Source organism: Poecilia formosa, unplaced genomic scaffold, assembly GCF_000485575.1.
Source record: "Poecilia formosa unplaced genomic scaffold, Poecilia_formosa-5.1.2 Scaffold260, whole genome shotgun sequence".
Classification (NCBI taxonomy): domain Eukaryota; kingdom Metazoa; phylum Chordata; class Actinopteri; order Cyprinodontiformes; family Poeciliidae; genus Poecilia; species Poecilia formosa.
Window position 1 is genome coordinate 543,019 of NW_006800199.1, and position 24,654 is coordinate 567,672.

General features: G+C 38.6%; 2 long non-coding RNA genes across 2 annotated transcripts; one reads left to right on the forward strand and one right to left on the reverse strand.

Annotated features, from left to right (window-relative positions):
- The first annotated feature begins 2,648 nt into the window (after window positions 1-2,648).
- LOC107838461 (uncharacterized) lies at window positions 2,649-24,292 on the forward strand. The gene is made up of 3 exons (XR_001664528.1): window positions 2,649-2,659; window positions 3,517-3,522; window positions 24,215-24,292. It is a non-coding gene; the product is annotated as an uncharacterized LOC107838461 (long non-coding RNA).
- Window positions 10,716-13,736, reverse strand: LOC103150696 (uncharacterized). Its single transcript, XR_477575.2, has 3 exons — window positions 13,528-13,736; window positions 13,174-13,290; window positions 10,716-11,140 (listed from the first exon to the last, which is right to left on the reverse strand). It is a non-coding gene; the product is annotated as an uncharacterized LOC103150696 (long non-coding RNA).
- Window positions 24,293-24,654: the final 362 nt, after the last annotated feature.

Consider the following 24,654-nt stretch of genomic DNA (forward strand, 5'->3'; position numbering starts at 1 on the left):
AAAAAAAAAAAAAAAAACCCCAAAAGGAACGTGACAAAACATCTGCCAAAAACATTCTTAGACCCCTTTTTATGGCAGATCTTGAGGTTGTACTCCTGAAGCCCACCGCACAAGTCTTTGACTTTTGCATTACCATATCTTCCTCCTCAGCCAACTTTGAAACACATGTTACAGGGGAAACAGCTTCAGCCTGACTCTGGGTTGGTTGGTCAGTCCCCCTTGAATGATATAGTTTCATCATATTGACAAGACAAAGCCTGGTCTTGCGGCGGCGATCTGGAGTTTGAGTAATGTAGTTTGTTTCACTACGTTTTTTTTCTACCACATATGGTCCAGAGAACTTTGTTTCCAAACAAGAGCCAGGGATGGGTAGCAAGATCAAAACCTTATCACCAGGGTGAAACTCATGAGTAACTGCTTTCCGGTCATAATGTTGTTTCATTTTGACCTGCTTTGAAGCCAAGGCATTTTGCGCAAGAGAGCAAGCTGCCTGCAGGCGCTCCCTCATCTTTGAGACATACTCTGGAATACTTTTTACAGACTGAGAGGGTGAGATTAGCTTGTCTTTAAGGACATTTAGAGGTCCCCTCATGTCCAAACACAAGTCCAGCAGGACTACAACCTAAGGTGTCTTTCACTGTTCCACGCACGGCAAACAACAGAAATGGGATACCTTCATCCCAGTCCCTCTCTGTATCCATACAGTATTTTCTCAGCATTGCTTTTAATGTCTGGTGAAACCTTTCAAGTGCACCTTGGCTTTCAGGATGGTAAGAGCTCGAGGTGACATGCTCTACACCCAACTGTTTTAGTGCCTGGGCAAAGGTTCTAGACTTAAAGTTTGTGCCCTGCTCAGTTTGGACAACCTTGGGAAGACCAAATACTGAGACAAACTTTACCAGAGCTTTGGTGACCATGGGAGCTGTAATCCTCCGCATGGGCACGGCCTCAGGAAACCTGGTGGAAGCACACATCATTGTCAAGATGAACTGGTTTCCACTTCTTGACTTTGGCAAAGGCCCCACACAGTCCACAATCACCCTTCCAAATGGTTCACCCACAACTGGAATTGGGGACAAAGGAGCAGGAGGTATAACCTGGTTTGGCTTGCCTGCAACTTGGCAAACATGGCAAGTACGACAATAAAGTGAAACATCAGACGTGAGACCTGGCCAAAAGAAGTGCTTGAGAACTTTGTTATGTCGCTCAGTATTTTGACTTGTCGGCCATCCTTTGGATCCCCTGTTAAAGAAACAAGACCCTGGGTAACAAAGGGTATGAAACAGGGATCTAGTTCATTTTCATTTTTAGCAGTCTGATTGCTGGAGTGTGACACATTTTTAAGCAACCCAACACCTTTTGTCTGTGTTGCCAAAGCCTTGCTCTTTAAGGAAAGGCAGTCAGCAATGACACAGCCCTTTTCATGGCAGTAAAAGCACTCCCTTACCTCACGTGGAGAAAGTGGTGGTTGCTTAGCCTTAGCTTCTGGCTGAGTGGGGTCAGGTATGATATAATCCTTTTCAACTTTGTATGAAAGTCTGAAGTTAAAATCCCACATGGGAAAAAAATAAAATAAAAAGCTTGTATAATTTCATCTTAGGTAAGAGAAGAAGGACATCCGTTTGTTTACGTGGATCTGGTGCCAACCGACAGATGCTGGATTCAAATATACAGTTTCCTCATCAGACTGCCAGTCTGCTGCTGCAGGATTGAGAGGCGACAGATTTCTTCTTTTGCTAAATATTCCCCATTAACCCAACAACCCAAAGTAATTAAAACCTGATATTTAGGTGACATGAAACCAAGTGGAGACACTTTACCAGCATGGAGACATTTAATATGCCAGCTTCTGTGTGTGTGCAGGTTTGAACAGATGAACTCATTACCTTTCTGCATTTACAGCCAAGTTAATGCTCAGAATCCATCCTGCTGAAACATTAGGAACTTTTAGGTTTTGCTGTGCATTTGTTGATGATGCACAACAAGAAATAAGCAAAGGTAGTGCTTTGTCGCTTTGAATGAAATTGTTAGACAGCTGTGTTGACTCAGAGGAGTGACTGACTGACGCACATTTGTTTAACATGGTGCGTGATTATATTTTAAATGATTGTTTTCCTGCTGACAGCGCAGCAGTTGGAGCAGAACTATACTGTCGGCCAAATTCAAACTCCTAAATGGTATTTCACAAACTATTGTTGTTTTTGTGAACACTGACATCACAGAATTGCATTTCCCAGGCAAGTAAAACATCCGTTCTTTTTTTCTGGGCGACGCCGTTGCACCTCCATTGATTGTAGGATATTCAAGTCTTCTCACGAAGTGCCCTACATCTAATTCAGATTTTAAAACTGAATTGCTAAGCCAAATTCTTTTTAATAGCCTCTTTAGCTTGAAGAATTGAGAAAAGGTCCTTGAAGAGCTCGCTGTAATGACTTGAGAGACCTTTTGTCTGGAAAATTAAAAACAAATGTCTCTCAGCCCACGTTACACAGATAAGTGAAATGCCTCTGCATCGCTCCTTCTATCCTTCAAGACTACAGCCTCAGAGCAAAAACTAAAGTAAACTAAAAGAGATATTCTAGAAATGCAGCTTCCTTATTAGAATATTAATTTATGCTGGGCAATAATCCTAAAACAATGAGATAATATATGTTGTGTTGTGAATTTGCTTTCATGGAACCAGTAGAAGACTTGTAGAAGTCACCTGATAATCCACATGTATATAAAATGATATCTTAATATAAATGCAACTTTTCAGTGAAGATTTTAACAGCACATCAGACAGACTATAAACCGAGCAAACGAGACAGACATTTGTCCAGACATTTAGTCAACCTTACAAAGATTGGTCTGTTTTGTATAGCAAAAGGGAAGGACGTCTAAAGACCTGCAGCTGCTAGATAAAATATCTTTAAACCATAAACCATTTTCATTCCACCACAAGTCCTCTCCATATAAGACAGAGTGAAGTTTGTGACTGAAACATAAAAAAATAAAAATAAAAAAAAAATCCTAAAGAATCTAAACATCGATACATTTGGATGGTATATTTGTAACAGTGTTGGTTTAGCTGACATAAAACTTTACAGAATATATTAAACAACACTTTGCCTTGGCTGTGATCGAGTGGGAAATAAGAGATAAAAGTGAGACTTGCACAACACAAATTTGAATTGGCATTGAAAATGAAATAAACAAAATATACTCTTCCCGTCTCCAACGCCTGCAGGGGAACATGACAAATTTGCAATTTGTACCACAGCTGGTGATCTCCAGCAGCCTCATAATTTAATTTTCTGTTGATTAGTACACCGTTTTCCCTGGTTCCTCTTTTATTTTAATTCCAGCTATTATGGCAAGGTAAACTAATTTCAGCATTATGACAGTGCACAAACTCTGACAATAAAATTTTTTTCTTTGTGCACTACACCTACCTACACACGCACAATATAATATTTTTCCTACAGTACTTCACAAGTGATTTAAAATCTGCACTTTTAGATATGATGATGGCAGTCGGAGGTGTTTCTTAGCAACACCGTGATGTCACGAGCAACGGCTGCTGGAGTCCTCTGTCTCTCACTCATCAGCTGTGAAAAAGTGATTTCATGATTCATTCAGTTGTCTTATATGGTGGGAAAATGAACTGGTAGCATTTCATTTGCCTGAGGCCAAAGCTCTTGTAGGCCCGTTGAGCCTGATGCTGGAGTTGGTGTGAAGATAACCATAGAAGGCAGCGGATCAGGCGCGCGGTGCGTCTGCTGTGTTAAATTCCTGTGGTCTTATCTCACAGAGCAGGAGATAAGAGCCCTTAAAGAAGGTTAACTGGAGGAAGAGCTGGGTCTCCAGTTCACAGCAGCCTGCTGATTTTATTATTTGTGAGATGTAGATTTATCAGCTTTTTGTGCTTGAACCATTATTTGTTTTCTGTTTCTGTAAAGAGTTTGCATGGCTAGTCGGTGATGATATCTTGTTAATATAGAAGCTTGTGTATGTATTATTAGCCCCCAATTACTTTGTTTAAATATAGATTTTTGACCTAAGCAATGCTTAATTAGAATTCCATTTTTTTCTACTGTTAGTGTAATCCAGTGAATTATTCTGTTTTAAGGTTATTTTTGATTCAAATAGAATTTCTATATGCTTTAAAAAGAATTTATAATGACATACTTTGGAATTTGATTAATTTATGACAGCAGTCTCTATTCAGGAGTATTTCATTTAATAAATGCAGACTGAAATGTGAGTACATGCTTAAGATATATTACAAGTGCAAATATGTTAATCACAATCTTTTGTGAATGAAAACAAAAAACAGCTTTGACTTATTTATCAATTTAGTCAGAGCTGATGCAGTTACAGAAAATAAAACCAGGAGTTTTTATTTAATTCTGGGGTCAATAGTTGTAAAACAAACCATACCTATAAAACATTTCATGCCACTGCATAAACAGAAAGATAATGACATAATGAAACCTAAATTTCTGGACAAGTTGCACTTTGAGCTGCAGAAATAAGCGTAGCTGCCTTGAAGTGCTTTGGGATTGTCAAAGGAGGGCGGCACTTGAGAAGAAAAGTTCTTCAAAATCACAGAAAAAATATCAGATACCCTGTTAAAACCTAGTGTTACATGAACAGATGATCAATAATATCTGAGATAACTTTGGTGACATTGTAATGATTTTACGCGTAAAGTTGCTCGTTATTTTACAGCTGGTGCTGTTTCACCTTCTGTTTCCCTGGTCAGATCTGCCGCTTCAGCAAAAAAAAAAAAAAATAGTGATTCTCAAACACAATTAAAATAAAACCTCTTGGAACTCATCAATAAAGTGATTTCTAAATCTCAGGAAGCAACTTATCTTAATTATTAGTTAATGTCTCCTTGTCTTCTTTTCTGACTGAAAGTAATTATGATTCTTTCCAGAAAGAAAGAATCTGTTTGTCTTTGGCCGCCAAACCTGCTCCACTCATTGGTCTCTAATAACATAAAGTCTGTTTGCAAACCTGCACACACAGTTTACCAAATTACAAGCAGTTCTCACAAATCCATTTGGACAGTTTTGTGAAAACCAAGCCCAGAAAACAAAATGATTGCTTTTATTCTCTACACCAGCTTCATCTGCCATCTGTTCTGTTCTTCTGGGCTTCTAAATATTGTGATCTGCCTGAATGCAACTTAAAACATCTTGCCTGGACTGCAATTTAAATTCAAAAGACTGACAAGTGGTTAAGGAGAAATGGCTATTACAGCCTATATTTTAGCCTGAGTGTTTTTCCTGAGAATCAAGGGTTTAATGTTCCCTTTGCTCACTTTAGACAGTATCCCATTATTACAAATCACATCGGATGCTCTTCTTGGTTAAAATGCTTCCTGACCACTCTCACCTTCAGCTCACTGCATGCAAGACAGAAATGAATTTATATGACCCTGGAAATGTGGACTTTCTCTTTCTTTCTGTTCCTGATTTCAAAGACATTTCCTGAGATATCTGTAGGCGTTTTTTGGAGCGTAACGGATCGTTTTTCACTTGTGTCATTCTTTCTGTCACCCTGATGCCATTCATCCTAAATGTTTTGCTTCTTTTATTACGGTTAGAACATCTTCTTAGTGTTTTGTCTGGTATTATGCAAAGGTTATGTTGAAATAGAGGTTAGAGGAAAGTAAATATTGAGGAGCTCAGCAGGAAATTGAAAATCACAGGAGACTGGCCTTGTATGCTCTCAGAGGGGGAAGAGCCCCCATTGCCGGCGGTAATGGGATTAGCTTCCAACGTCACAGTGACATCTACAGATGTACAAGAAGAGAATCCACAGGAAACGAAGTGAAGACTGCAAAAAATTAGGTTTGTAGAATATTAATGCTGAAAGCTTAACAAATTACTCACTCATAGATATAAACCTGATAATGTTATACCTTACCTATTTTAACTAACTTGCATTTATTTTTCAACTACTTTAGGCAGTTTTCAACTTTTTTACCACTAAGAATTGTAATTTTGAGATGTTTTTTTTTGTTTTTTGTTTTTTAAAGGGAGTTTGATATACCAAAAACTGTGACATGCAGTTTTTCTGTTGAAATTTCACTTTCCTATATGTATTTTGTATTCACAAAACCTGATAACAAATGATAAATTAGCATAAATGTAGCTCAAAGGTTAATCTAAATTGCTTGGTGTCTGGGTACAGACCTGTCTTTAAAGCAGAGCCTTTATGTTTTCTCATCGGGACGAGGTCAGGACCCTTCAAGAAGCTTAATGTTATTCTACGTTATCCATGCTTGAAACCAGATTGAATTTGTGTTTGGGATTGTTGTAATGTTGGAACTCCTTAGTATGTCCAAGTTTTTACCATGTGGCTTTCCCCAGAAGTAACTTATTGGCAAAAGTTATCTTGAATTGCAACTTAAAGTAAAATAAATGTGCTTTACAGCAGTAACACATTTACACACATTTAGTTATAAAACAATAACAGTAAGACAGTTTTATCGGCTCCCTAAGACTCGCGGCAGGAAAAAGTAGACAAACAGCAAACAGTTATCTTAGTAAAACAAACAAAAAGCTACAAAAATGAAGGGACAAGTTCTTTCAGAGAATTAACTCAGTGTTAAAGCAACTTTTAAATGCAAAAAATGGTTTGGATCAGAAGCCTCTCTGGACATTTTTATGCTAAACCTGCTGCCCACTCCACATTGACACTCAGGCTGTAAACTGAAACTTACATGTTTCAGTTTTGATATGCTGAAATCTTGATAGTTTTTGATCATCCTAACCAATTTCCTTTATTCTGAGGGTGATTTTTTTTTTTTTAAGTCAGATGATTGAAACCTTAGCTAGTGCTAAGAGTTCCTGCGAGACGGTGATCCCAGACATGCTTCCAAATGTGCATTAAAATGGATAGAGCAGGCTGACATTAAGTTTCTAGATTGGCCCTCAACCCTACTGAAAAATTATGGACTCTGCTTAAAAGTCAGGTCTGTGCCAGAGAACCAGTGGACTTACATGAGCTCTTCGAACTCGGCCAGGAAGAGCGGTCGGATATCAAGCCAGAAATGGTCGGAGCTGATTGATGGGTAAAAAAAAGCCCCATGCTTTCTCTGCAACTTAATAACACACATTTACTCTGAAATTAGCGCGAGTGTATGCATACGTTTGAACCTGTAGGTTAAACTTTGATCCTGGGTGAATTAGGAACATCCACAAATAATTAACCCTAAAAATTAATTAAATGATTTTATAGCAATGCTTAAAATATGTTCATGACATTTCCATGCTAGTGTAGTTCATTTAAAACAAAGTCCAAGTGTGCAGTCAGTCAAAGCATAGGAAGCATATAACAGGGACTTAAGCAAAGCCTGAGGAGAAAATGTTAGCCAGCCACAGCAAAAAGCCTAGAATCGCCTTCTCAAAGATCACTTCACAGAGGCTCAGTGTGGAGTCTTTGTTATTTGATGGCTTTCTCCAACCACCAGGCTCCACACTGTCCAACTCTGCAGGTGCTGCAGCTCAGGTAATTTGCAGGCACTGCTGTGCTTTTTTTTTTTTTTTTCTCATCTCTGGAACAGATTTGAAACACAACAATGGGCTTTCATATTGATTTCCAATTGAAATACATATATCACAGCCATCACTTGCTAATCTCCAAAAAATATATTTTTTTAATGATGTGAAGGATTCGGGGTTGTTTAATTTGCTGAGGATTTGTTCAGAAGATGTGTCTAAGCCACAGTTTGAAGCTCCTTGCGGGACCACTAGTGTCTCGTCTGTATTGTTTGCTTGTCAAAAAAACAAAAAAAGCGTTAAAAATATTCACATTTTAAAACTGTCATTTTTCATAGCCTGTCTTGTTAAATACCTGGAAACCATTGCTTTTAGAGGTTCTTATATTCCGTCAGTCCCTCTAATTGTTTTTTTCCCTAAGACTGCTGCAGTGTAATCCTGGTCCCTGGAATTACTATGGGGATAAACCTGAGGAGAGGCATGCAGCGCCTTGTGATGTGTCCCTTTACGTCCAACACAGAAGCAACTTTACTGTAGAAAGGCATCTAGCTGTCCTTCCAGAGGGCTGAATTTTATTCGCTGTCCTCAACTGCCACAACGCCTCATGCAATAGTGTGGGGTGGGGGGTTTTCTGCCATTTTTTTTTGCTATTTATTTAATGCTCAGCAGGGTGCAAAATAGATCTGTGCTTGAGAGGCCATGCAGGACGCTGACAGATTTATCTTGCAATAAAACTTCAGGGAGCATTAACTTGATTCCAGGTGGATTTTGACAAACAAAATAAAGGAAGGCATTTTGCAACAGGTGGCAAACGAAAGCTCTGAAAGGTTATGAGTTTCAGGGAGAGGGGAGTCACAACTGAATTCTTGTGTTTTTCTTGTGTTTTGACATTTTGACTAGTTTGATTTGATTAACTTGCGCGGCGCCATTTCCATAAATCCTCGGCCGTCTCTCCCTTCGATGTGTCCCTGAGTGATCTGTTGCAGGGCCTGAAATGGATGGAGTGTGAAATGTTTTTAATAGAGCCAAGATCACAACACTCCCAGTTGTCAAGGGGACGATAAAAGGGATAATATAATTGGTGCAAAACAAAAAACAAAACAAAAAAAGACAAATCAAAACATGGACTCTGTGTTCATATGTTCAGTACAGTGCATCTAATTATTCCAATCGCTTGTAAATTAAATGCTTCCTTGGAGACAGCACACAGTGTTCATGTTGTCAATCTATTACCTGCGGCAGGTTGGTCACATGGGAGCCACCCCATAATGTTTACAGCGGTCCTTAGTTACCCGTCTTCCCAGTAACTCTGACTTGCTTTCCTGTTACTCCTGATGATAAACATTCACACCATGATGCTGCCTTCACCCACTTTATACGTCTGGTTTGTCTGCAGGTTTCATGGTGGGTTTTTCATGATGTTCTCAGTTTTTCCTGTCAAATCCTCACTGAAAAGCTGAATTGAGATGTAAATTACAGACATTTTAATTCTGTGTACTAATTATGTGCCATCTGAAGGCATTTGATTGCATTGAATATCGTTGAGGTTTATCATAGTAAGTGGACAGAAATGAACGCCACACTTTTTCGATTTTGGCTGGAAATTTGGAAATCTGTAAATATAATATATATATATATATATATATATATATATATATATATCAGTTTCATGTTATTCTATCTTTTAAAAGCCAGACAAGATAGATTTTAGATGTGACATGACAAAATATTAAAACAGTTTCCAAGCACTGTGCACAACTCCCCTCATTAATATAGAACCAAATTAGAGCAGCATATGTATAATGCACGCCAGTGGGAAGCAGAAACCACTGCTGTATCGCCTTCCGCTGCTCATCATTTAGTCTTTTTGAACGTAATGATAAATCTTAAGCCAAAAAACAAGTCTGCGTCCAAGAATCTATTCTCATTCCTCTTTTTTTTTTTTCTGCTTGATTTCATGGCAGGAATAAACTGGTCTTCAAAAAGAAAGTTCTTACTTGTTTTGCTTTCACTGGCACCGCTGTGGTCACACGTTGTGGTGCTGCGGCTATCACTGTTGCATTGAGCTTTTATTTGTGAAACCTCCACGCTCCCTGCATGCGTCAGCTTGTCATGGACTGGAAATAAATGTAAGCAGGGGTTGGCTGTGGGCCCCTCGTAACCCTCCGCTGGATGAAGAGGATATAATTAACTGATGTAATGATGGAAGTGGCTGCCAGACTGCAACTCTGCCACTAAATCAGCTGTGGGGAAAGTAATTTCAAAATATGACCACAGCTGATTTTATTTTTAAAGGCATTTTTATTCTTGCAATGTGCTGGTTTCAAGTGGAAAATGTATTTACAAGAGGTTTCACTTTTCTTATTTCAGTCCGCTGAAGTTTATTGTACAACAAACAGGACCGACGCAAACCAGCTGCCGACCGCCTGCAGGATTCTCAAACAGCTCACAGCTAAAACTGTCTGCAAAATTTCATTTTCAATGCTGATTAGACGACCCGTTTTTGATAGTTTGAGTTGTTCCTGAGTTCTGACGATGTGCCCAATTTGATTGGCTTTTACAATAATTTTAGTTGTACTGGACTAAATCTAAAAAAAAAAAAAAATGGTTTTAATGTATTGCAATGAACTGATAAGTACTGCTTAATTACTAACAGATGCAAAGATGGCATTTGCTGGAAATTGGCACAAAGAAGTAATTTGAAAATTGTATTTATTTTTAATCATTTGAATTAAACAGAACTGAACCGAAGATGGGCTGGATATGTTGCAGTTCTTATCACTGTTGCTCCACAGCAAGGTGCTGGTTTCAAATCTTGCCTAGGCCTTTGGGTATTTCACATGGTCTTTCCATGCATTTGTAGGTTCTCTCCAGTCACTCCGGCTTCCTCTCACAATGCAACGATGTGCATTTGGATAATTGACCTGTTTAAACTCCCCACAGGTGTGTATTTTTATGCATAGCCAGTTGTCCTGTGTCTCTGTGTTGGCCTGTGATGGACTAAGAGTAAAGCGTTCCTCTCACCCAGTGACTGCTGGAGATCAGCCCCAGGCCCCTGCCATCCTGCAAAGATAATTGGGTGTAAATAAGTCTCCCTAAATCTGTTTAATACATCAAATGAATCATATTGACTTTAAGGCAACATTAGTTTTAGTTTTTTTCTAGTATTACTCAAAGAAAGCATGTAAAACCAGAACAGAGGTGAGCCTTGTCCCGAAACCTAAATGAATTATTCTAAGGACAGAATTTTTTCAGTGCCAGAGGTGAAATCAAAATAATGCTAAAAATAAGAAAGAACAGATTCTAAAGCTATTGAGCAGCTGGTTGAAATCTTTGAATAACCTAATAAAGACCAGATCACTAACCCTGTAGAAGATGGACTTTATTTTTGCCATTGCTGTAGATCACAAAAGCAGATCCTTGTCTATTCAGTTTTGTAGTGAAGCTTATTTGTGTATTTTCTTCAGTGAGCTGCATTGGTGAGAAACAAGATTATTAAGTGTATGTACAGCACAGAACATGATCGGATTTTCCCAACAAAGAGAAGTCCACTGTAGTCCACTGTATTTCCTGAGAGGAGATAACAGAAACTCCCCCAAGGACATTTCTTCCATTGCAGCCGTCGCTTGGATACTTCTGGGTCACTTCATTCAAAAAAAAAAAAAAAAAAAGGAACAGAGTTTAGTCAAACCCATTTCAGCATACATCAGATATACTGTAACATTTCAATTATGTTGCAAGGCTGTGGGATTTCTGGATCAACATCATGGGCAATTTACTGTCTGACTTCTGCTCTGCAGTTTTTTTTCCCAGCTCAGGGGAGCCTCTGAACCAAGACGCTCATTGGAAATAAAAATAAGGTTGCAGGTATAGCTGGTTGCCATTCCATTCAGGAAACATTTACGAGCTTAAAACTTGATTCTTGTCAGGCTGAATTTGAGACAATGAATGCTAATGAGATTAAAGACTTGAGTAGCTTTATTCTGAAGTAAACGCTTGAAAGTAAAACGTTCCCCAAACCCATTCGGGGAGGTTTGCAGTTGCGTTTGAAATTTTTACTTACAAAGATACACATCAGTCTCCCACTCCTTCATTTCCATGTTTAGAAAGCCACATTGTGTTCCAAGCAGCTGATTCAGTGAAGCCATTCATGTCAATGCATTTGTCAAAAACCTTTGAATTTTAAGGAGTTGTTTGGCAAATGTTCAGTTGAGATATACAGAAAACTGAATAAGACCTAATTTTTTTGTTTTACATTAACCTTTTTTTTATTCATCCATTTCCTCTACCTCCTTTGTTCTTAGAAGAGCTGAAGAGGATGGTGGAGTGTATCTCAGCAGTGAACACATTAGAGGAACAGTAAACACCATAGAAAGGTTAGAAAATGTAGAAGTGGGGGGACAAAATGATCAGGAAATGAACAGGCACCTCACACAAACAATCCCAACTAAGGAACTTAACTGTGGGTGTTTTTCAAACGGTGAAAAACTTTAAAATGTAGCAACCATTAAAATAAAGATCAATGCAACACCAAGTGGTTCAGCAGCAAGCATTTTTCTAAATATTTATTCAGACTGAGTAGACTTCTGTGAATCTTGCACACTGTTGTTGGTCGTAGCAAGCAATAAAAAGTTCCCGATATTCAAATATTACAATTAATACAAAGACATGCCAGTGGTTGAAAGACAGGAGTAGGCTATCCTTTAAGTTAAAATATCTACTGTCAATTCAGACTAATGCTTTCACATAAAATCCTGTCAGGCCACACCATCAACTCTCCACAGTGCACAGCTTTCCCTCCGTGGAGCTAATTAGGACTCAACACAACACTTCCTGCACATTATTTCCCCTCCCAGGTGTGAGCTATTCCAAATAAAGTCCACGAGACAAATGTGCTTAGGGTAATGGCAGTCAGAAAATTTCCAACCAGCCACCATGCCTCATGCACATTTATTATCGAGACTATACATAAAGACGGGCTGCGGTTTGAAAGCTTGATTGTTTGTTTGTTTGTTTTGGTGATGGTGGCTTTTATCTTCATGTCACCCTGTTAATAAACTGACAAGGTGTAATGTTTCAGATTAGATTCAGGTCTGTGTGCAGAGCTGCTCCTGCTGCTTAACACTTTGAGTATGGACGGCAACAACTCCGCTGTCACAGAGCTTGACGCTGCAAGCAGCACTGAGACACGATGATTGCTCAGAAATGATCTTTCCCTCTCCATCTTGGCGAGCTCAAGTGGAGTGTCTTGACCTTACTGTCCTCCAGTAAATGAACAACCTGTTATAGCTTAGAGGTCTGTGTCACACATGAGAGAAAGATCAGCAAACTGCTGAAAGCCCCTTCTTATAGCTGCACTTTTGATAAAAATTGAATTTCTAATACATACTCACAACACATTTAGAGTTTTTTTTTTTTTTCTTAAATAATATTGTGAATGAATTAGGTCTTAGTGTTTTCAATTGTTCAATGCAGACAAAGGTTGGCAAATTTGTACTTTTTTGTGAAATTGAAAACATATTAATGCTGATTGATTGTTTTTATTTGTTTCATTTATTTATTTAAAATAAGTTCTGTGTTTTCCAACAGGATATTCAGCTAGATGTTAATCTGTAAAACGGTCCATTGAAATGCTGTTTGGTGATTGTGACCAACATGAAACCATATATTTACATACTGTCAAGAGATGCGGTGAATTTCCAGATATTTTGGACTCGTTGTGGCTGAGAAACGTTGTGTGGCGTAGCTCTCCTCTCCTTAGTGCTCAGACGTCCTGCAGTACATTGTGAACAGACTGAAAAAATAAAACATGTTATTTTACGATGTCGGACACAAAGTAATAAATACGTTGGAGGAATTTAGAAAAGATGAACAAACATTTCATGTGTAAAATATACTAACGGGTTTACACTAAAGTTTTCCTGTATTATACAAGTTATGATACAAATTAGTAATGCCATAACACATTTCGATGTCTATAACATTTACTATGACATTAAGCCTAAAAAATAAATGATTACGTCCCCCTTACTTAATTAACAAATGTAATCTTTCAGAACCTTTAGATTCCCCGCCCCGGGGAATCTTTGGGCCTGAATGCATCACAGAGGAAGAGACAGAGGAAACATCTGCACGACATCTACATGACGCACTTTGAAACACCAATCTTTTATAAACCGTTGCAAAGAATATTAGTTCAAGCATTACTTTCTGTTATCTAATTGTTCATAGGACAGGGCTTCATCAGCGCCAGCTGTTAAAGCCCAACCACAAACAGTAGCAACAGATTATCAACCTGTTTCCCATTGTGAAAATATTTCACTTCATCAAATACTCAAAGCAAATGAATATATTAAACGTTTCAAATCTATTAAAGATCTTCATTAGATCCACTTATGATCCTGATTGTGTTCAGGTCTACGCAGCTGTCACTGACGCTGAGTCGAGCGATGTGAAAGGCTGCGTCGCTGACACAGTGGCGCTAACGGGTGGGGTTGGGCTCACCATAAGGTGAGCCAATCATTCTTGGTGGTAGGTAGGTGATGTAGCAGCGCTGCAGGTTCTGCAGCACATATAAAGTTGAGATCCATCAGTCATTTCCAGTTTCTTAAAGCCCCGACCAGACCGTATTAGATTTTAAACAAAATATTACAAAATGCGGCCGTTCCAGCGTAGAAAAACTGACTGTAGCGTAGTTTTAATTAGCAGATTAAACAGTTTCTGTGTGACAGAGGATAAGAAGTAGAATAAATGTCTTTCAAATCGAAGGTCGTGGGTTTGATCCCAGCCTCCTAATGTCAAATGGTGATCTGCCTCTGGGCAAGGCACCCACTGATGTTAGGAGGATGATGTTTCGTGTAGTTTTCCTCAACTTCCTTAGAGAGTAGGAAATTAGGAGTACTTTGTCGTGTTTGTTGCACTTGTGTTGAACGTGGCTGGAGATAAAATTGGCCTGTAATTTTAATAACTGATAGCAGAAGAATAGTGTAAGAGGAGGTGTATTCCCAATACACCTATAACAACAAAGATTAGTCTCATAAGAGTAGAATTTTAACTGTTTTATAAGTCTATCAGATATTCAAATATTTAATAATAACAATTCCCTTTGGATTTTATTCATCCATGAATATACTGGTACAAATAAGTGTGCTTCCTGACTCTTTCTTGCTGCTCTTCCTGTTTGCGGAAAGCTGGCAGACTACAAAATTGGGATTTGTGCGATGAGCCAAAGATCACACTCCCCAAAACAGACCGCACTGGTGCACATTTTATTATTACTTATTGACTGGAACATGAACAAACACACCGAACGTAAATCATCTGTCTACAGTTTTTTTTTTTTTTTTTCCAGCTTTTGTGGCCTTTATTTGACAGCAGTGGGTTTACCCCTGCACCACCATCGTGCCCTCTGCCTTCAATATCTAATCTAATCTATTATCTTTCAAAGACAGACATAGTGACAGAGAGGGACAGAGGTGGCTGATCGAGTTCCAGATGTGCCCAACTCTCTCCTGGACATCCCAGGACTCTTATGGAGAGGGGAAGAATTGTAATATTTTTCTCTTTATCTGATCAATGAATGGCATAAAAAACAACAACTAATAAAACACCAACTAATAAAAATGGCTTTTGTGTTGAGGCCTACATTTCTCACTATCTAATGTGTTTGAAGTTTGAAATAAAAACATTGGGGAATTCCAGGAGGACTGACTTGTGTTTGGAGCCAACCTGAGGGGACGGTTCAAGAAAAACCTTTTTTGGCACTTCCAAATTGGCTTTATTTTTCAGCAAGGGACAGTTGTCCTGTGGGTAATCTTAGCTGCTCCGACTCATTTGGGTGGTCCCACAAGCAACAGGAGTCGCATTACTATAAGTCCCGACATGTTTACAGCCACATAAATGTCTTGGACTGTAGGTTTTTATTTTACTCATAAATAAATGCTTAGGGCAAAATGGAGTGTTCAGATTACGGGGTTCCCTGTAGTAATGAAGTTACTGCTGATATTCTGGTAGCAAGATGTAAATGTTTGCATAGCATCTGTACCAAACAGGACTTTTAGTAGAAAAATAATGCATAGAGATGTTCAGTAGAGCTGTTGTACTGCAGAAACAAACTGTGTTGCCCGACTCATTAATATGTAGTAATTTTACAAAATCCCTAATTTATTCGCCGTTAATTTTTGTGATTATAGTTCATAATTTAATGCAGACTGTGTTACTTGTTTTCACATGGTCTTGACTTGATTAGTTCAAAGTCTTATTAATTTAGATACTTTGGCAAGAAGCCATTATCAAGAGAAGATAAGCTTAAGATGGGACTTCACAGTTCAAGTGAAATGTTACCAACTAGCCATTAAATTGTAGAGAGATCAAAGAGGTTTTAGTCATATAAATGAAGGGGATTAAATTCTTTGTCATGGCCTTTACATTTATTGCCACCTGTGATTTCCTTGCAGCTTCATCTTCCTTTTAGCGTGTGTTGCTTGTAAATTACTTGATTGTAAATTACTGGCAACTGTTTCAATTGGCTCAGTGATTCGTGTTCAGTGCAGCTGAGGCAGACGCTGCACATCATTTGTAATCACACTTAGCGTGGATCAGACAGGAAATTATGCAAAATATAGAATTAAATCCAGATGCTGCTCCATGTCCCACTGGAGAGTGGAGGAACCAGAGGACATCCTTCAGCATAAAACAACCGGAGCCACAGAAGCAAAGCCGTCGAGGCTTCAGATCCTTCACTGGATTTTCTTATCAATTAAGAGAAAACTAATCTCTTAGTTGTAAGAGACTGAGTAATCTCAACAGCATAAAGTTTCCCAGGGTCAAACTGGATGGGGAACCGTGAAGACAACTTTTGCAATATTTTAAAATAAATAGCCCAATATGGGCCTGCACAGTGGCGCAGTTGGTAGAGCTGTTGCCTTGCAGCAAGAAGGTTTTGGGTTCAAACACTATTGTGCCAACTGGTGAATTGAAGGTAAAATCTGGAAAAATGATCTTAAAGGATGTTCTCACCTTGACATTTGGCTACTTTGCAAAGAATAGTAAGAGAAAGAATAGTAAATAAGTTCTTTCTCTATTTGTAGAGCTGGTACCACAAAAGAGTTGCAGACAGATAGCTTTAACAATCTAAAGAACTGAGTATTAATGCACATCATATTTCACTTTATCCGTTGTGAAATTTTTTTAAAGCAACATTTTTTTTTCTTTTACTTCTTAATGATCCACTACTTTTATTTAAATCACAAAAAAATCCTAATTAACCACATTAATGCTTGTGGTTGTATTGCCTCACACTGTGGAAATATTTAGGAACATGAATAATTGTGCAATAAACTGTACATTTAAAGAGATATTCTATGTCGCTGACATATTCCAGACAAAAGAAACTCAATTTCGTTTCATGTTTTTGATATGTGAAATACCAATAAATTACTTGTAACTTGTTTTCCTGAGCAGATGATGATTGTGACATGAACGCCAAAAGGGACGTAAGATTATGGCCAAAATCATAAATGACGTCATACTGAGTAATACTTTTGCTTACAGTGTTTAATTGCTGAACATTTATCTATTTTATTCACTGAGTGTTCGACCTACATGTTTTACAACCGTATTCTCTGCTGTGTTTTAAGGGATTTTACAACTATGTGGCATGAAATTATGACATCCATACGTCTTACACCTTTCTTAAAACCCTGGATGCAAATTATGGTTTTATGGGTTTTTTTTATTCAGTCCTCTCTGTATGCAGTGGCACAGAGATACTCAGTTTCATTTTCTTGTATTTGGCATTTGTCTTTATTTGAAAAAAAAAAAAAAAAAAAAAGTCCTGTAAATATAACTGTTTTCAAAAACAGACTGTTTTTTTCGTTTGTTTTTAAGATGAAAATATGCTTTGGAACGACAGCGGCCAACTGGAGGTCTTGCAGCACATCTGTGAACACTATACGACGTTCATGCCCTGAGTGCAGAAGGAAAGCTTCTGGTTCCCTTCCAGGTGAAAGGAATGGTTCCGTTATTAGGAAATTGCGGAAAATGCTTAAGTGCTGCCTGTAATTCAAGTCTCCAGTGTGCTTAGCGTTTGCGTTCAGACTTAACAGCAAATGAGTACAACCATGCTCGTTTTGTCTGGAGTAGAAACAAAAATCCCAACCATTTGAAGCAGCCTCTGCTAACAGTTTTTCTTCCTTTCAGCTTCAAATGTCTTAAATGTTAAAGTTTTTTTTGTTTGTTTGTTTTAATTATTTAACTGTGGTATTTGTCCCCCTTTCACTTCCCTTTGACGCTGCCAGCTTTTATGAACCGAGCGTGAATTTGTTTTACAGTCATGCTCCGTAGTGAATGTTTGCATGAAGGTGGGTGAGTAACATTGAGCAATCAAGGCTGCACTTTGGAAACCGTGGGAATGTGAGGGTACACATGTGTGGCTCTGGTTCTAGTCACCGCAGACAAACCCCGACACAGAGTTGCTGTTTTGTGCTCCAGGTACGGCGCGGCTGGTATAGCAGACTCACACTCAGCTCATATGCTAAATATCTCATTCATCTCTTTCTATTCCATTGAAGTGAACTGCAACAGACAATAACTCACTTCAGAAACTTCAAACTAACCCTAAACCAGAGGTCATGGTTTGCTCTCTCCTAGTTTGCTGACAGCCACATTTCTCTGTTTGTAAGCAAGTTGAAGAGCACCGTCAGTCAACTACTCATTATTCTGCAACATGTGTGGGAGGGAAAGTGTTTCATTCTGCTTCTTACAGCCGGAGGAAGCTCTGGTCACTCTTGGCACTTTTTCTCGTGTCTCGTAAAGTATGATGGGAAGTTTGCTGGGTTTTAAAATCATCATTTTAAAAAAACCTTGTTATACCTTAACCAGCCCGTGCCTCGCTCCCGGCACCGTCTTAAAACAGGTATTTGGGTTTTTAAGACACTGTGCGCAATCACTGTGCCAACACTGTCTCCCCTCTTCACTTCATGCCCTCTGGTGCCTGTTCAGAGCGAGGCAGCTCCTTGCAAATCGAACCATTTACACACTCCTCACTGCTCTGCATGAGTGCCAAATTACTTCCAAATCGAAATACTTTTATCAGCGAATGCGTGTTAATTTTAATATAACTGAACCATTTCTGAAAATGACATTCTTTTCAGGAGCAAAACAATATTTCAAAAATAAATAAATTATAGGCGTTGCTGAATTCTACAGAAAAGCTGTAAAATAGATCAAATGTCTTTATTTGAAAATGTGAGCCACTGATTTATGCTTTTGAAACAAGAATAATTAAATTAGCAGGTATGGTAATGAAAAGAAGTTAATAATAACAAAAATCCCCAACAAGTCAACAGGACTCGAACTGACACAGCTCATGATCTCCCGTCTCCAAATTGTTTGTCGTTTTGGATTTTGACTTAAGGTCAATTGGACACAGAGCAACAGTCAGTAAGGGGCCAAAGCAGCCAGCAAGGGGACCTACTCACCTGTGTTAGCAGAGTTAGACATGTGTCAGTCAATAAATTGATTCTTCTTCCTGTGCTTGTACTCTTGAACGCGGCAAGGACAGCAGTCCACTGAAGTCAAGCCTGACATAACTGTTAATGTAAAGGCACCAAACATGTGTATCTTGAGTTAAAGCGATGTATTGTTTTCATCCATCTGTCTTTTTACTGCATGAAAAAAAAAAATCATGTTGCTGCCTCTTGGTCAGGTCTCCCTTGAAAAAGAGGTTGTTAACCTCAATAGGACTTACGTGACCTACTGGTGAAATAAGTCACGTGTTCTTGAATTTTGTTTCTTTTTAATTGCTTATTTTATTACTATACTTATAATTCAATAATCCATTTGACTTAGTCTTGGATGTTTAATTTATATGTTTCATTTAAATAATCCTGCGACAGACTGGCGACCTGTCCGGGGTGAACCCGGCCTCTCGCCCAGACCGTTAGCTGGAGAGGCACCAACAAGCCTAACAACCCCACTAAGGGACAAGGGTGTACAGAAAATGAATGAATGAATGGATGAATGAATGAATGAATGAATGGATGGATGGATGGATGGATTTAAATAACCCACCTCTCTCCCTCATCCATTGCTCAGGTTGGATTGTTGCCATGCAACTGATCAAATCTAATAAAGTGACCTGTACATACATTGTAAGGAGCTTCCAATTGAGAGTTTACGATGTGAAATCGCACCCAAGGAGTGTGTTTTAAGGCAACCAATAAAAAGATTGGACTGAAGCCAACGTTTGTCAGTGCCTATAAATGCTTCGCTCGGGTAATTTTCTTTCATCCTGCGGCTGCGTACACACACAACAAGCTCGCACTCTGCCCTGACAAATATCTGCGTTCTTGCCTGCGATTAAAGGAGCCATGCTCCTGCTGCTTTTGGCTGCTAGAAGGTGTAACCTGAATGTACCCTTGGCTGAACGAGCCAGGCAAACCGATAGTCACTGGATGGCTTCTCTGTCCTGACATATTTCCAAATCCGCTACTGATTCATTGATTGTCTCAATGTGCATTCGTGTAGCTTCTTTTGAAAAGCAGAGTCTGTGGACGTTGACACCAGCATTGGGGACGTCTGTGCTTGCTGTCGTTTTTTGTTGCTGATATTTTGCATTTTGAGATGGTACTATAGATCTGAATAACTTCGGTAAAAGGATAACTCCTTTTCCCACAATGGTAATCTTTCCAAGTGTCCCATCAGATCTTTTTTTTGAATGCAAAGATTAATTTGTGGGGTATTGCTGTTGTTTGCAGATGCCAATTGTGTGTCCAATTAAAAGCTCGTGCATATGTCATCAAATTGACACATGATGAAAATTGCATTATTTTGTTGGCAGAGAGAAATCCGCCTTACTTTCTTGATACCTCTGTGCTCTGTCTAAAAAGCTCTGACCAATCACACGTGTTTTGTGATTATATTGTTTTAAAACATTTTCTTTCCCTTTTCTATAACTTTCCCCTTGCTGTGCTCTTTGGTCTTCATGTCGTTTCTTCTCTAATGTGCAAATCTGCGACGCCTTCACAGAACTGATTTATGCTGATATTAAATTACAGACGGGTGGACTCTGTTTACTCATTAGTTGACTGCTGAAAACAGTTGGTTGCAAAGGATATTACTGAGGGGTAATAAAGAAAACATGGATAAATTAGATGGGGGTTTTTTTTCTTGTAAAAAGTTTTTGAGGTATTAGATGCACATAATTGTACAATTGTTCACTACTTCATGTGGGACTGACTCGTTAAAACCACATCAAACTGTTAAAGTTCGTGGTTTCAAACTGAAAAAAAAAAAAAAACGTGAACACCTTACAAGAACTGAGATACTTTGTATAAAAATGCATACTAACTTTCTTTTCAGGACCAGAGTTTTCTAATATCTGAGCAAAGTAACAAGCAATGTGAAAAAAAAAAAAACATTAAAAAATCCTATTTCTTTTGCTCTTCGCTGCAAACTTTAAATGCATCGTGTCTAAAACCGGAGTATTGACAAACTTGAGTAATGCACCATGGGTGTTTTTTAGAAAAAGGTCGCTTGCTGTGGAACAAAGGCTGGGAACAAATATAATTGAGATTTCAAAGAATGTCCACCTGAAAGTACAATAAGGAGAAAGGAAGCAGAGAGGCGGATGTAATACGGGGAAAGCAGAGCCACGTAATTCTGTCTCAAGTATAAACATCTTTTACAGTTATGCCCACGTATTATAAATCAGGTAGGCTTCCCTTAGGCTTTTGCCATTTACTTTGCATTTCATCAGCATCTGCAGAGAATTACATCTTCCTCTGTAAGCAGAAAACCTTGCCAAGGCTGACTTGTCCCAAAAACTGAAACATTTGGGGGGGTTTAATGGTTTTTGTATCCTGCAGATAAATATCTATTCCTGGGCATTTACATGCAGCTATGACTTTTGTAAAACTTTGAAAAATAACTTTTTCAAGCCTCGTCAATTCGTTCTGGCTGCACAGATGATATTTTTAAACGATGTGATGTGAAATTGTCATGCACAATGGGCCTCCGGCTATTCAGGCATGAAAGAAATCTATCTGCTAATGCAGAAAGAACATAATCCTCAGATTTTCTCTTAATGGGGTGCTTGAAGACTGACTAATAGGGTAATAAGTGCCGTTTAAGAGGATTATGCTTTGTTTCAACTAAATTGGATTACTAACCCCTGATTTTGCAGTCTTTGGTGTTGAGCAGGACCATGAGCAGAAGTTCATTTTAGTGATTGTCACTAAAGTCACTTATCACTAATCAGGCGATCACAAGAGCATAGAGCTAAAGATCTCAGATATATCAAGGATAAAGGAGACAGAGATAAATATTTGTAAGAACTTAGAAAAACACAAAACAAGAAAATGTAATTTTTTCATGCAAAACCTCAGAACCATCATGGGAGTTTATAAGGTAAAAGGGAAGTCCTATAGTTTTTGGTGAATTTTCTGGCTGCTACATGCCAACAAATTGTGAAAAATGTCACTGTTTTATCAAGGGATTGTAAATGCAAACTGAATTAAGGGCATTAAGAAGATACAGTTAACTGCAGTCTTGCAATCTCCATCTGCCTCAATATATTCCATCATGTTTTTCAGCTTTCAAAGGTTTTCTGCAATATATTTGCCCTTAAGGAAACTTTAATTCAAACAGCAGTCTAAATATTAAAATGACAAAATGCGAAACTTGCATTTTACATTTTGAACGGCACAGACCTTAAACAGAACAGTTCCCAGTTAATATTGTTTACACCGATCACAATAATTAACTCAAATTAAACACCACCTATGAATGCACTCACAAATAAAGCATATTTGTGCAGGATATCACAAATGTGACGTCAGTTTGTTCTGTGTTTACCTGACTACTCACCTGACGACAGCTGTGGTACTCCTGGTTATCTCAGTCAGCGTAATGTAAACATAAACACTGGAGCTCTAAGCTTCTCTAAAGTACGGTGTTGGGTGCAGACTTCAGCAAAGCAACATTATTTATTTATTTATTTTTTTTAATTTAAGAACAGCATGGAGGGAGAAATAATTTGTGACGCACGTATCTGTGGCCAGAACATGAGGAAAAATTGTCAAAAGTCTGGGATTTAACTTTTAACGAGCTCCTGACTCCCTAAAGAGACTGAGAAATGTCACTCTGAGACTCTGATATACTGCTCACATCATTACCAGCGCTGCCCTTGACTGTCTGACTTCCCCCTCCCCATGTCAACTATCCAAACAAGCAGCTGCTGATTAGCTGATATCATGAAGCCCCCTTTTTTCCTCCGTCTTAGCTGCCCTTGGATTTACATTGAATTCAAAGTCACTGAACAGACTCTGAAGTAAGTTCGTTGCTCTGGGCTTTGAGAAATGATTTTTATTAGCCTTACTTGATAGACTTTGAACCAGTAATTATCTATTGCTTAGTTAAGTCATAACCTCGCCACAGGATCAACGCTGTGGGAAGCAGAGGGAGTAAAGCATGTGCTGTAGAAAGATCATCTTATGGTGCGATATTCAGAGCATGTATGCAGTTGCTACTTGATAGAGAAAATTCAACAACTTCAACAAGTTTACACTGAAGCCGAAAACTAGATGCAAATCCACTACACTCCTGTTTAACACACCAAGTGCTGGTAATTGCCTCCTCTGAGTCCTTATGATATACAAAAGCTAATCTATTAGAAAACTGACAAAGTGACTTACATTAGAGCCTTGGAAGGATTAATGAGTCCAACTCCAGGGCTCAAGGACAGATACAAGACAAGTCAGGGGACCAACTCCTGAATGTAAAGTTACCAGCTGCCAGTCAAACAACCGTCAGCACACAAAGTCAACACAAAGACAGGATATACTTGCCAAAAGCTTCCCGTTATATACTGAACAATTATAAAGTAAATATGACCAATATTTTCATAAACTAGCTAAAAAAAAAAAGGCAAATATGTGACAAAAAAATAAATAATTGGTGAAAAATTAAAAACGGGCTTGCAAAACTGAGTCTGGATATTTTGTAAAGGCAAAATAGATAGTAAAAAAATTGCCTAACTAACAGACTGCGCTGTGCAATGAGATACAAAATCAACTCAAGAAATTAAGTGATATGTTACATTAAGTTGAAAGCTCTCTGGAAGTTAACTCCTGCAAAACATTAGATGTGAACGCTCGACTATTTGTGAGACTGGCGATGGGTCCTGCAAACATTTGTTCAGGGGAAAAGACGAATTTACACAAGAAACACATAACAGAAAAAATACCTTTTTTTCAGACCAACTCATTAGCAAAAAACAGGAAAGAAAAAATAAAAATATAATAATAATAATTTAAAAAAAAAAACCATTATCTAGATCAGTGGTTCTTAACCTGGGTTCGATCGAACCCCAGGGGTTCGGTGAGTCGGTCTCAGGGGTTCGGCGGAGCCTCTGCCGCGGAGGTAAAGACACACTGTGTAAAGTCGTGATGACGCCCCGTTTTGCCATCACTTGCTCCAGAGGATCACGTTACATTGCTGAGCCAATCAGAGCTGCGGAGGAGCACTGATTGAAGGAGCTCCACTCTCAGCATGGATTTGAACTTGTGTCTTTAATTACTTCAGCAAAACTCACAGTTTTTACCAAATTCTATAGTCTAAATCTGCTCCTTAGTCGCATCTTTTTGGGGTTGCTACTGCCTCTAGTGGCGTGGGGGTGATAACGCAGCTAATATAATTACATTACTAAATCAGATAAGAAGGGTTCGGTGAAGGCGCATATGAAACTGGGGGGTTCGGGACCTCAAAAAAGGTTAAGAACCACTGATCTAGATACTCAATTTAGATTGTAGATGCATGATAAATGACATTACAAGTCTGTGCCTAAATATTTCAACCTTTTTTACGAAGCCAGAGTGTGGGCGAGGCATATAGGCGAAGTAAAGTGCTGCAGGGGTTTTCCTGACCAGCAGGACATTAAATACAGGTCTCAACATTTTTTTTGAATTTCTGGTGGTATCTACATGGAAATAGCCTACTTTTTGTTTTATTGGTGTGTAAATGACAAATTAAAAGTAATCTAAAATTCTTCTAAATGTTAAAATTGAACTCTGGAGATGGACACCAAGCCGCCTGAAACTCTACAAGGACAAGCAGCTGTAGACAATGGGTGGGATGTAGAAAATGTGTAATTAATCCT